The sequence below is a fragment of the Schistocerca cancellata genome, chromosome 6, assembly GCF_023864275.1.
Source record: "Schistocerca cancellata isolate TAMUIC-IGC-003103 chromosome 6, iqSchCanc2.1, whole genome shotgun sequence".
NCBI lineage: Eukaryota > Metazoa > Arthropoda > Insecta > Orthoptera > Acrididae > Schistocerca > Schistocerca cancellata.
The window spans coordinates 684,100,380-684,113,203 of NC_064631.1; positions in this window are offsets into that span (position 1 = coordinate 684,100,380).

Below are 12,824 nucleotides of genomic sequence, written 5' to 3' on the forward strand. Positions count from 1 at the left end.
GAAACGACTTCCTGACACTTAAATCTATACTCGATGTTAACAAATTTCTCTTCTTCAGAAACGCTTTCCTTGCCATTGCCAGTCTACATTTTATATCCTCTCTACTTCGACCATCATCAGTTATTTTGCTCCCCAAATAGCAAAACTCCTTTACTACTTTAAGTGTCTCTTTTCCTAATTTAATTCCCTCAGCATCACCTGACTTAATTCGACCAGATGCCATTATCCTCGTTTTGCTTTTGTTGATGTTCATCTTATATCCTCCTTTCAAGACACTGTCCATTCCGTTCAACTATTCATCCAAGTCCTTTGCTGTCTCTCTTTAGGTTTGGGAAAAGAGAAAAGTCTGATGGAGCCAAATCTGGAGAATATGGTGGATGGCGTAACAATTCTAACCCGCAGTCACAAAGAGTTTCCAGTGTTGCGAGGGCTTTGTGCGCCAGTGCATTGTTGTGATGCAAAAGAACCCCACACAACAACTGTCCGCATCTTTTTCTCTTTATCTCTTCTCTCACACGGCTTAGAAGGATGCAATAATATTATGCATTGATAGTTACGCCCTTCTGCAAGTAATCCACGATAATACCCTCTCTGCATCCCACATCTGGCTGATTTTTGCACCCGGAATTTTTTTTGGGGTAGGGGATTAAGGATATTTCAATTTTTGTGGCTGTTACTTTGTCTCAGGATCAAAGTGGTGAACCCAAATTTCATCCATTGTCACATACCTTGCAAGAAAGCCGTCTTCATCTGCTTCAAATTGGCGAACAGTTTCTTCACAACACTGCACATGCTCCTGCCTCTGATGTGCATTCAAGTCTTTCGTGACCCACCGACATGAAACTTTCTGCATTCCCAAAATATCTACAATCTCATGAGCACACCCATGGGAGATTCCAAATTTGGTTTCAATGTGCTGCAACTTTGTTCGACGATCCTGCAAAATCGTATCATGAATTGCAGTCACTATTTCATCTGTGGCAATGGTGCTCCTTGGGGCATCACATTTGAAGTCAGGCACTGTTGCATAAGACAGAGAACTGTCACTAAGTGTATTCCGCGTGTCCTCCGCAATTTCCTTGGGCGTCATTCCCTTCAAATTCTTTTCAAATGAAGATATTCAGTCACAACACGGTTCTTGATTCTCTCGATATTCGCCATTTTTCTTACACTACAGTATACATCGAATCCTAGCGACAAAACTAATTAAGTTTGTGCAGCAAAATGTGACTTGCATAACCACAAGGGGTCATCGTAAAAGTAAGTGGTGTTGTTTATACGAGACATTATAGTAACTATTTCGGGCTAGAAACTATTCGTCCGCCCCTCGTAAGAGGTATGCGGTGAGGAAGTTTGGAACAAAATACAAAGATTTTTTTATACAAGATAGTATCATTTACTGATGACCCACCATATAAGTATTTGTACATAATCTAAAGTAAACATAAAACCACTTTTCTCTTGACCTTACATTTTCCTGAGTCTTCAAGTATATGGACAGTTGTAGGCTACAAGATTCTGAACACATGCGATCTTGAAGACTTGACGCAACTATGACACCTTTCCACTGTCTTTGATCTAAACTAAGTTGTTTGTGACGTCATAGTTTCAGAATGATATCTCCATATCTTTGTATGTCATTCCATGATTATCCTAGCATTTTCCATGATGGCAGCACACTAACCACTTCACTAACATGCAATATCCTTAAATAAAGACTATCCGCAATCAGAGTAAAAGACCTGTTAATCCACTATGATGTTTAAATTTTCAGATGTCATTGTGGACTGCCTCAGATGCGATAGAGCATTTCTAGATGTATACAAGTCACTGTACAATCCCAGTGGGAGGTGAATAAATAATTAAGCGATCATGGAACAATAATGTGTATACAGTGGTACTTGGAGAGAAATTCTCTGATGAATGAAATTTAATATGGATATCTGTAGATTCTGACTGAATACTTACATTTTCCTTCAAGCAATCTGTCACAGCAACTAGCACGAATTCTCTTAACTGCTGTGGGCTTAGTGTGCATCCAAATTCATAACCAACATTATAAGAAGAGTGAAACCTCATATAAACATTGTAGAGTAGCCCAATTTTGTTAGTGTCCCAGACAAACTGTAGATTATCATATGGGTAAACTCTCGCATTGGTTGGATTACAAGTATCGAATATGCTGGAATAATTCATTTTATAGATTTCCCTTTCTGTTTGTTTGCAGTGCCAGGAGAGTAAATTTAGGCATTTGAGTAAAACTGATACTTCCTGTCTGGATGTCGTCGGTAGGATATGATATTCATAAAGCTCCCATCAGTGGAAACTTAGTGGTACTTGAACACCTGAACTCAGCACATGTAAAAGTTTCAGGTGCTCGTTCTCTGATACAGATATATGGGGCATTTTCCACACCAGTTCATTCAACAGTTTTCTTCACTTCTTACTTTCCATGTTTGTATGAATTATTATCCATCGCACTTTGAACTAGAATCAGTTCCTGTTTAGCATTCATGACGATGTGCCTCTTACTGTCAAAGAACCCATAAACATTTTGAGTGAAATACACTCACTAAAGAAGTTACTCATCGATCTACCTATGAACCGTACTGCATTGTGTAAGGCATTCAGGTTTGATGATGATGTAGAAACATTTGCCTTGTAGGTTGATGACATTCCAACATTTCGTGTGCAGTCGATCTCAATGCCATTAAGTTTGTATCTTATTTCTTGAACGAGAAAGACAAATGCATTACGTTTAAGCTGCAATATTGCTGCAGAGCATTAGTCGTTCTTCATAAATGTTCCTTCCATCTATAGGAAACTGTTGCATGTAACTGTTAAATCATTTTGGAGCCAATGAGAGACGACATCTCATCATTATTATTGAATGCCACCAATGTAAAAGGTTTGTAGGAGAAATATTTCTGACAAATATGATTCCTTGTCATACTGAACGGAGGTTGTTATATCAAGTGATGGCATTTCACACTTTCAGTCCCATCAATTTAAGGAACTTGTAATTCTCACATGTTATTAGTTGTGCTTCCAGTGTGAAGTGGTTTATTGATGGCTGTGTTAATCGTTTTTACAGTTAATATACATGCTGCTGTTTCAGTGCAGCTGTATTATGCTTTCCTCTCCTCAAAAATCTACTAGATTTCCATCCTGGTCCACAATGTTCAACTCAAGATGGTGTAATATCTGAACAGTCACTGGCTGATATACTGGGCTGCTTCAACATCTCATCAACTTTGCAGACTGGTCCCACTGTAGGGAAGAATCTGTAGATTGTATGAATTAATGTATCCTTAAGATTTGAATCCATTGCATTATTGCTCTCGCAATGGACCATGCTAAATGGCAGAAAATTCACTGGTTAATCCAACTTTTATCAGTATTATTGTCCAAAACTTGGCTCCCAGTAGTGTTGCTACTAACAATTCCTAGCTAAAGACTATTGGCTGTTTTGTCGTTTTCATTTCTGTTTTAAATGTGTTGATGTTTTCACAGAACCAAACCCTTTTACAGATCATTTTATAATTGCATTCGATTCACCAGTATTGCATGAGCCTGGGGGTTTTCCACAACTTTTGCCATTTCCTAGATGTAGGTTATTGTTTCACTTCATGATATTAGGAATGCTGTTATATGTTTCCAGACTGATCAATGGAATGTTTCAATCGCCCTTGCCTGGATCTGTTGGTGGAAATAAATTCGCACTTAATACTGACGATCGTTCTTTTAGTATTAGAGAGTACAAAATTCCATTTAAATCTCAAATGACATAGTGATGTACATGCTGCTTGTTTCTATACAACCATCAGGAAGGTCATTCTATGAGTAGGTCCTCAGAGATATGAACCGAAGTCTTGCTGGCATCGAAAATAGTAGAACACGTGGACGTTGTCGAAGTAATGGTGGAATTTTTTAGGAGGGCTTAAATACTCTCACGAATTAAAGCAGAACTCATTATTTCGGTTTTTCTTAACATACGAAACACAATGGGTTCCAGAGCCTTCCGCAAAAGCTGAACTTACAATCCCACATTAATGGAAATCAACATCGTCTTTGACAAAATGTTAGCGTAATTACTCCACGAAATCTTGGGATTTTGAATTTTTTGACGATTTTAAGCAGGTATGTATTTGTAACCAGGTTGCAAGGGAGTACGCTATAGTTAGGAAACCTTTTATTTATGTATATACACGGACCAAGTCCTATCTCATGTGGTTTTAAGTATAGTCCTTAACCGACAGCGATGGCCTCAGTCATCCAATTATGCGTGCTAGCATCCCGCACTTGTTCCTCTGAGTATCGTCAATTATTTACCATATGGGTTATGGCCGCCACCCCTCCTGCTAATAAGCCAACTGCTGATATTCACGTAAGTGCTTGAATTAGAAATGGAATAGTTCCACCAGATGTCTTAGCTATTGGTAGAACTGTAGGTGATTTAACATGTCATCTTCTTCTTCTTCTCACTTCCTTCTTCTTCAAGGCACTTTTTGCCACCGACACCACAGACTGGATGCATTTTTCAAACACCCTACAGGTTTTATCTTCTACTTCTTTATTATGCGACTTCCTACATAATTTGTCAGAAATTTATCCCAGTACTCGATTTAAATTTGACTTTGTGAATGCCACAATATGTTGCCCTATGCCTATGTCCTTTTCGTGACATTTTTAGCTTTATCAGTTAAAATTCGGTCAGCAGCGTGTCTTTCTGTCAGACCTTGATTTACGGACTATGATAAATCATATTCCTTGCAGGCCTCCTTAATAGACCAATCACCTTATCGCTTCAAGCTAGATTTTTTTTCATTTTCGTTCGAGGACCACAGCAATTATATAGGTATATTCAGGAATATGCATTTCACCTGGTAACTTATCAAGAATACCATCACCACCTCTCATGTGCTTCCTAGCATTCATATTATGCTACTACCACAGTCTAATATATACAGTCGCGACTCTCTCGCTGATTTTTGTTATACACCGCGACAACAGCGCTCCAAGCGGTGGAGAAGCCACGCTGCTGAATACGGTATTCAGTAAATGTAAACAGTATCGTTTATATTCATTTTCAACATGGTTTTTACGAAAGGCAGCGTATGTAGCGCCATCAGTTGCAGTAATAATAGGAAGACGACACCAGATTTGTCATTCTTCAGGTTTCCAAGGACCCTGAGAGGTATGAAAAATCACATTAGAGCGCTCTTTATTTACGATTTTTTTCTAAACTGTATTGAATTACTAAATTTGTTTTTCTTTTTAAGCATCAAGAAATGGTTAATAAATAGTAGAAGACAGGACCTGCTGCAAAAAGATGTCCTTTATTTGCACAATAGCGCGAAGTTTTGTGTACTGCACTCCGAGTCAAACCAGTTCGTGGGCGCGGAAAAGAAGACATTGGTATGGAATGCAGTTCCTGCGTTATTTGACGTGCCGAATAAGCCACAACTAGCGACGATAAGAGAAAATTGCCATTCAGACGTGAAAGTGTTACTGCAAAAACAATAAAACTGTCTCCTGACGCAGAAGAAACAGCTACCACAAGTGTTCCTATACGAGAGACATATATAAAATCACTAACAACGGAATCTGCAACACAGACATCTTTTGAAGACGAAATGCTCAGATTTCGTGAAATCATTCGCGTGTTGGAAAATCGTGTGAAATGTAAAAACGTGCAAATCATTAGACTTCATACAAAATTACTACGTGACAAGGAAATCGCCCATCGCAAGAATAAACTGCAACCGCAATGTCACAGGACACAAGTACAAAAGGACAAGCTCATTTTAAAAAGTATTGGTTCCAAGTACTTGAAAAAAAATGCTCTCGATTTACTGATAAGCCAAATAAGTACACCATTGAATGTAAAACGTGGTGCGAGATGGAAAGATGAAACTAAATTATTTGCACTTAATTTGTTGTATTATAGTACTCAGGCATACAGTTTTTGATCACACTGTGTTAAAAGAAAAGAAAAAATTCCTTGACGTCTATATTTATGTGCTGCTCCATTACTCTGCTGTCAATATCTTTATTCTTGGCTTGTGTGTAGCTTCTGTGTTTTTCTTACAGTAAATGTTTTTCCGTATCCAGGGTGTAATTACAAAGCTAATAAAATGTTTTCTTGCCTTTAAATAATATTTTTCATCAGGTTATGGGCCCAGTACACGTTAAAGGCAAACAACACAGTTTAATTAAAACAATATTTGAAATGGGCGTATGTCTGTAAAGAAACATGACTGCTAGCGGCGATTATAAGGTCAGCATTGAGAAGCTTGAAGGACCTGACGACTGGGCCAAATGGAAATGGCATATTTCTATGGTGCTACGTTCATATGGACTAGAAGATATTATTAACGGTACACGTGAACGTGTAGAGTTGCCGCAATATGCGACAAGTGAACAAAAAGAAGCGTATGTGGAATGGCTCAAGGACGACGCAAAGGCAGGAAGTCTTATAGCAAGTGCGCTAAGTAAACCTGTTGCAGAACTAGTCTAAACGTGCAAGAATGCTAAAGAAATCTGGGACAAATTACGCGCCCGATTTGAACGTAGCAGTACTCAGCGTTTGAATATGTTGATTGAAACATTTTTCCGTGTTAAACGTGATGAATCGGAAGATATTAGTGCGCATGTGGCCAAACTGCAAAAGTTATTTGTGGACCTGAACGATGAATTAGCAAAACATGAAGAAAATACGCTATCTGAAAGAATCTTAAATGGTCGAATTTTGTCTACACTGGGAAAAGACTACGGCAATTTTAAGGATCTCTGGGATACGATACCGACAGAAAAGCAAAGCTTGAATTTATTGATTGAAAAACTCTGTACTATTGAACTGCGTGAACAAGACGTTAATGGAAGTGCAGCTTTTGTCGTTTCTAAAACAAGAAAACGGCAAACAAGTAATCAGCAAGTAAAGATGACGAAGTCACAATTAAAACAGAAGTTTCCGTGTAATAGATGCAAACAATTAGGTCACTGGGCAGCAGAGTGTCCACAGAACACTCGTGACAGCAATAAAAGAAAAGAGAAGAAGCAAGACAGTGAACACGCTACATTTACTTCATACGCTATGGGTGTGTGTACCAGTAATCACAGTGACCCAAATAAATGGTATTGCGACAGTGGCGCTACAAATCATATCACTCCCAACAAACAGTATTTTGTTTCGTATAGTGAATTTGATGTTCCTCAAGTAATTTCATTGGGAAAACAAGATGTCAAAATGTGTGCGTACGGTCAAGGAACAGTTTACATCCAAATCCGACGAAACAATAAATGGTACAATGCTAGAATGGACAATGTTTTGTACGTCCCTGATGCAAGTGCTAATCTGTTCTCTGTGAGAGCCATTGCCTGCAGAGGCTACAGTACTAATTTTAGTTATAATAATGTCTGTGTTCGAAAACAAGTCAGTAGCAATATTTTTATGACACATGCGTGTTGTTAGAAATGCAAAAATGAATCGTATGAGCTTGATGACTTCATCCGAAACATTGCAAGTGTACCATGAAAGGTTTGGTCATCAGAATAAACAACATGTGAAGAATATTTTAAAAGGAATGAACATTAATGTGGAAGATGCCAAGAGTAAATTTTGTGACGGCTGTGCGGTTGGAAAGATGCATAGGCTGCCATTCAAAACACGAACAATACGCGCTACCAGTACTGGTGAATAAACCACGCGGATGTAAATGGACCAATGAGCACGAAATCTTTTGGAGGCAAGCATTATTATGTATGTTTCAAAGACGATTTTAGTAAATTTCGTCGAATTTTCTTTTTAAGACACAAAAGTGAAATGTGTACTGTGCTTAAGCAGTTTTTAAATGAAGCACGAACCAATGGACAAGTTGTCAAACAATTTAGATGTGATGGTGGCAAAGAATTTAACAATAAGAATGTCAGTGAACTGCTTGCAGACAGGGGAATAGAGCTACTGATTTCTCCTCCTTACACTCCTGAACAAAATTGTGTGGCTGAACGGGAAAATAGGACCATTGTTGAAGCTGCCCGGTCAATGCTAAATCTGAGTAAATTACCTAAAGGGTTGTGGGCAGAGGCATGTAACACAGCAGTCTACCTAATAAATCGTACTGGAAAATCTTCAGTTGAAAATAAAACCCCTTATGAACTATGGTTTAATCGACCAGTAGGACGACTTGATCATCTCAGAATTTTTGGCACAGGCTGCTATGTTCACATTAACAAACAATTCCGTTCCAAGTTTGATGATAAGGCAGTTTTTGGACAACTTGTTGGATATGTTAATGACAAAGATGGGTTCAGAGTTTGGATTCCATCTAAAAGAAAAGTGGTGTTGAGTCACGATGTAAAATTTAAGCCAGAAATTGTTTGTGATTTACATAGTAATCATGTTGAATTTGAAGTCCCTCGGGAAGAATTTAATGATCCGAATACATCTAAAGATGACCAATGTAAATCTCCTAGGCTGTACACTTCTGGAGGAAGCCAAACTCAAGAAAAAATTGGCACTCTCGATTCTAGAGAAAGTCAAGAGTCGAGTGAATCTGAAGAAAATAAAGAATTAACAGAATTTCTAAAAGCAGAAGCTACTGAATCTTCTAATGAAGAGAAACAGAAGAATAAAAGACAATGAAGAAAACCAACCTGGATGGAAAGTGGTGAATTTTGTATGGCAACAAAAGTTGATACACTTGGATACAAAGATCCAAACTGTTTTTCAGAAATATTACATCCACAACCGAGGCGGAAATAATTGCAGCTAGTGAAGGAGCAAAAGAGTTAGTTTGGTTACGTCGTCTGCTATCAGAATTAGTGGAAATGTCGGGGCAGCCTCCAGTTCTTTACATTGACAATGCTAGTGCATTGAAGTTGGCAAAAAATCCAGAATATCATCGACGTTCTAAACATATAGAGGTCCGACATTTCTATGTTCGTTAAAGATATCTGAACAGTGAGATTTTCTTGGAACACATTGACGGACACAACCAGTTGGCAGATATTTTGACGAAACCTCTTGAACGAGTTCGATTTAATTTTCTATGTTCAGAAATTGGCATGCAAGAGACAAAGCAATAATTTCATGATTTTTTCTTTTGGAGGAAGTGTTAAAAGAAAAGAAAAAAATCCTTGACGTCTATATTTATGTGCTGCTCCATGACTCTGCTGTCAATACCTTTATTCTTGGCTTGTGTGTAACTTCTGTGTTTTTCTGACAGTAAATGTGTTGTTTTTCGTATCCAGGGTGTAATTACAAAGCTAATAAAATGTTTTTTGCCTTTAAATAATATTTTTCATCACTCTCGATTTACTGATAAGCCAAATCAGTACACCATTGAATGTAAAACGTGGTGCGAGATGGAAAGATGGAACTAAATTATTTGCACTTAATTTGTTGTATTATAGTACTTAGGCATATAGTTTTTGATCACACTGTTTTAGCCTTCAATTTGTGTGTACCTTACAAAGGTATGTGGAAGACATACAATTAAATTGTGGGATAAATAATAACATATTTCATCTTTTAAAGCAGGAAGTGTAGCAGTTACCAGAAACTGATATAATTGTTAATTTGTCTATGGATGAGATGTCACTAATGGAAAATTTGATTATGACAGATCTAGGGATCGTGTTATTGGACTTGAAGACATGAGTTTCATATGTACATCTGTGGTTGCCAATACTGCATTAGTTATAATGATCAACGGCATCTTCTCAAATTTTAAACAGCCATTAGTATATTATTTCTCCAAAGGACCACCCATCTGACATGCACATTTTTTGAAGTTGTCAAAAAACTCACAGAGATCGATATCTTTGATATATTTAATGCATATAGTGTTAAAGGGCCAGTGTTCTTAAGATACTGCATTACAAGTGCCTCAAGACATTTGGAAATATTAAAGACACTGAAGCCATGGATACAGTCACGGAAATTTGTGGATGTTGATGGGAAATATTTTTCATCTAGGATTAAGTGTGTTAAAGGACTTCTGGGTAACATAAGTGCTTTGAACATGTTTGTTGATGATGTTTTGGATGGAACCAAGTCATATTTATTAACATGCAAAATTAATCAAGATCCACTGGAAAACGTTTTCTCAGTGATAAAGCACAAAAGGTGGTTTTTGTAGCAACCCATCACCACAACAGTTTTGTGCTGAATTCAATAATTGTGCTTTAAGCAAATTAATGAACACACACAGTGTAGCTACCTCCAATTGTGAGGGGATCAACTGGGGTCAGACAATAGTGGAAATGAAAGCAGCGCCCAAATTGCTTGTTTCACCACTGTTGGACATCAGTGACACGAGTTCAGTGATCAGACTACCAAATGTGGAAGTCCAAACAGACCTCAGAGAGGCAAACAGCATGAGATACGTGTTTGGTTATGCATTAAAGAAACTGCTTACAATTCATAACTGTTATAAATGTAGGACAGTATGGCAACCAAGACTTAGATGCAAATGACAAAGTTTATTGTAATTTTAAAAGTTATGAAGGCAACTTTGGAAACCTATTTATTTGTACAGAAGATGTCAAAGAATTTTTAACTCATTGTGAGAATAAGATGACTTCCACTTTTGATGAATATGTTCATATAAGTAACTGTGGTGCTTTCATTGTGAACATGTCGATGGATATCCCCAATTTTCCACCTGGGTGATGTGCTGAAACCAAGGTGCTGTTAATAAGACTGTTTGTGAACGTGACGCTCTTTTACATTATGAAATTCAGGAATCAAGACTTAGTCTGTAGGAGAAAGAGAAGAAATAAAGTGATGAAGCTGGCTCATTTGGGTTGCTAAAGTGTTAGGACTGACTCATTCATTTAATTTTATTTTCGTTAAATGTATCAATGGGATATAAAAAAGTTTAAAAACAGTCATGCTTTTTATGGAGATAACCTGATACCACAAAGAATAAGATGGAAATCGTATTTTTGGAAGCAGGCTTCCTGCAAAGCAGAATGTAATGAAACGAGATAAGTCGCATCATTTTTACACAAGGAAGAGCATCTATATATTTCATATGTGGAATATACAGTGTGTATTCTCTTACTTTCAGTGGAATAAGTGCGACTGTATGCAACTTCTTAATTATTTCTTCAAGAATATGTTGCAGCTCATGTCACTTCATTCTATAGTTCGTAATCTGTTTACTTATATTTCACGACCATTTATACCTCTCGCTGTCCTCCTAACACTTGTGACCCAGAAATATACTAACTACTTTGTAAATTACGTACAAAACGAATTAAAAACAAACATTATTTTTACATTGCATCTGCCTTCAGAGGAAGGCGAGCTTTCTGGCCTCTAGGGGCGCTAGTGTCACTTGAACTGTCAAATGGTAACAACTTTCACAGCAGTGAGTGTCGCGACTGTATATATTAAACTGTACTACTACGCTATATGAGGGTCACGCACCCTGTTGTATACGAGATCAGTAGGTTTCACCGAACTGTTGCACTATGATGGAAAACCAAACAGTTTAACTAAAGTTTTGTTCCCTTGTTGTCTTACGAACGCTCTGTGAGAAGTATGTCTGGTTCAGAGCTTTCCTCTAATTCTTCTGGGTAAAAACACCGAGAAATTTCTTCACCTTCGCTGCCCCTTCAGAAGCAAGTTCTAAGGTTTGTTCGTTGTACATTGAAACTGCAACCTTCTCTGCTGTCCAGTTCAGCATGCAGTGTGCTTCAAACACAGTTTTTTTTAAATTTTGAATTGTGCACTAAATCACCTACACTGAATTTCTGTTTGTATAGAGCAATCATTGTAGTACGATTGTAAACGGTATTCAGAAGCTCATTATCACTAACATCGATAGGCATCATTTTAATCATTTGATTCTTAGTTTGGCTGTACGCTGCTATAATTTGTGGGTGAATGGCTAGCTGTTTATATGAATTACAAAGGTTATATCGCATCTACATATAATTTTCTATTGTTCTGATCAAACGTTCCATTATACTCGCTTTCATGCGAGAGAATGTTGAGTAGTGGTTTATTCTGTATCGTTTCATTACCAACTTGAAATTGTATAATAAGCCCACATTGTCGGTTTGAAATTTATCAGGGCAACAATTTGTCCCCATCTGCATCAATTATTTAAAAACTTACGCATCTTCCTCATCAGTCTTTGCTTCCACAGGTAGAGCCCAGGAAAATTTGGAATACGTATCTATAGCCATTAAAATATATTGGAAACAATTACTCACTCTTGAAAATTGTTCCATACCTATAAGATTAACCTGCTAAGAATCATCCAAACTGGGTATCATGACACATCTAAGCACGACTGTTTTGTGGGCTGGCTTGTGGAGTTCTCAGATCACAGTCTAAACATATTATTTTTGAATAATGTGCCTTTCTCGAAGCTCCAAAGTGACTGATATTATTTCATTCATGTGCGCTGTATTCCCTGTGACAGCTGATGCTGTGAGCAGTCATAGTCATTATTTTATTTTGGTAGGGTCATTGCAGTCACTCCAGTGATAAATTATACGATTTTTTATGCTGAATGTCAGTGCCTGTGACTGTGCTACATGCACCAGCTAATGAAGATCTAAGAATATTAATATATTCCCTACTCTTTTTGTGTTTTATTCGTCCATATTGGCAGTTATAAGAGCCGAGGACATGAAAGGAGAGCAGTGGTTGGGAAGGGGATGTGACAGGGTTGTAGCCTATCCCCGATGTTATTCAATCTGTATATTGAGCAAGCAGTAAAGGAAACAAAAGGAAAAATTTGGAGTAAGAATGAAAATCCATAGTGAAGAAATAAAAACTTAGAGGTTTGCCGATGACACTGTAA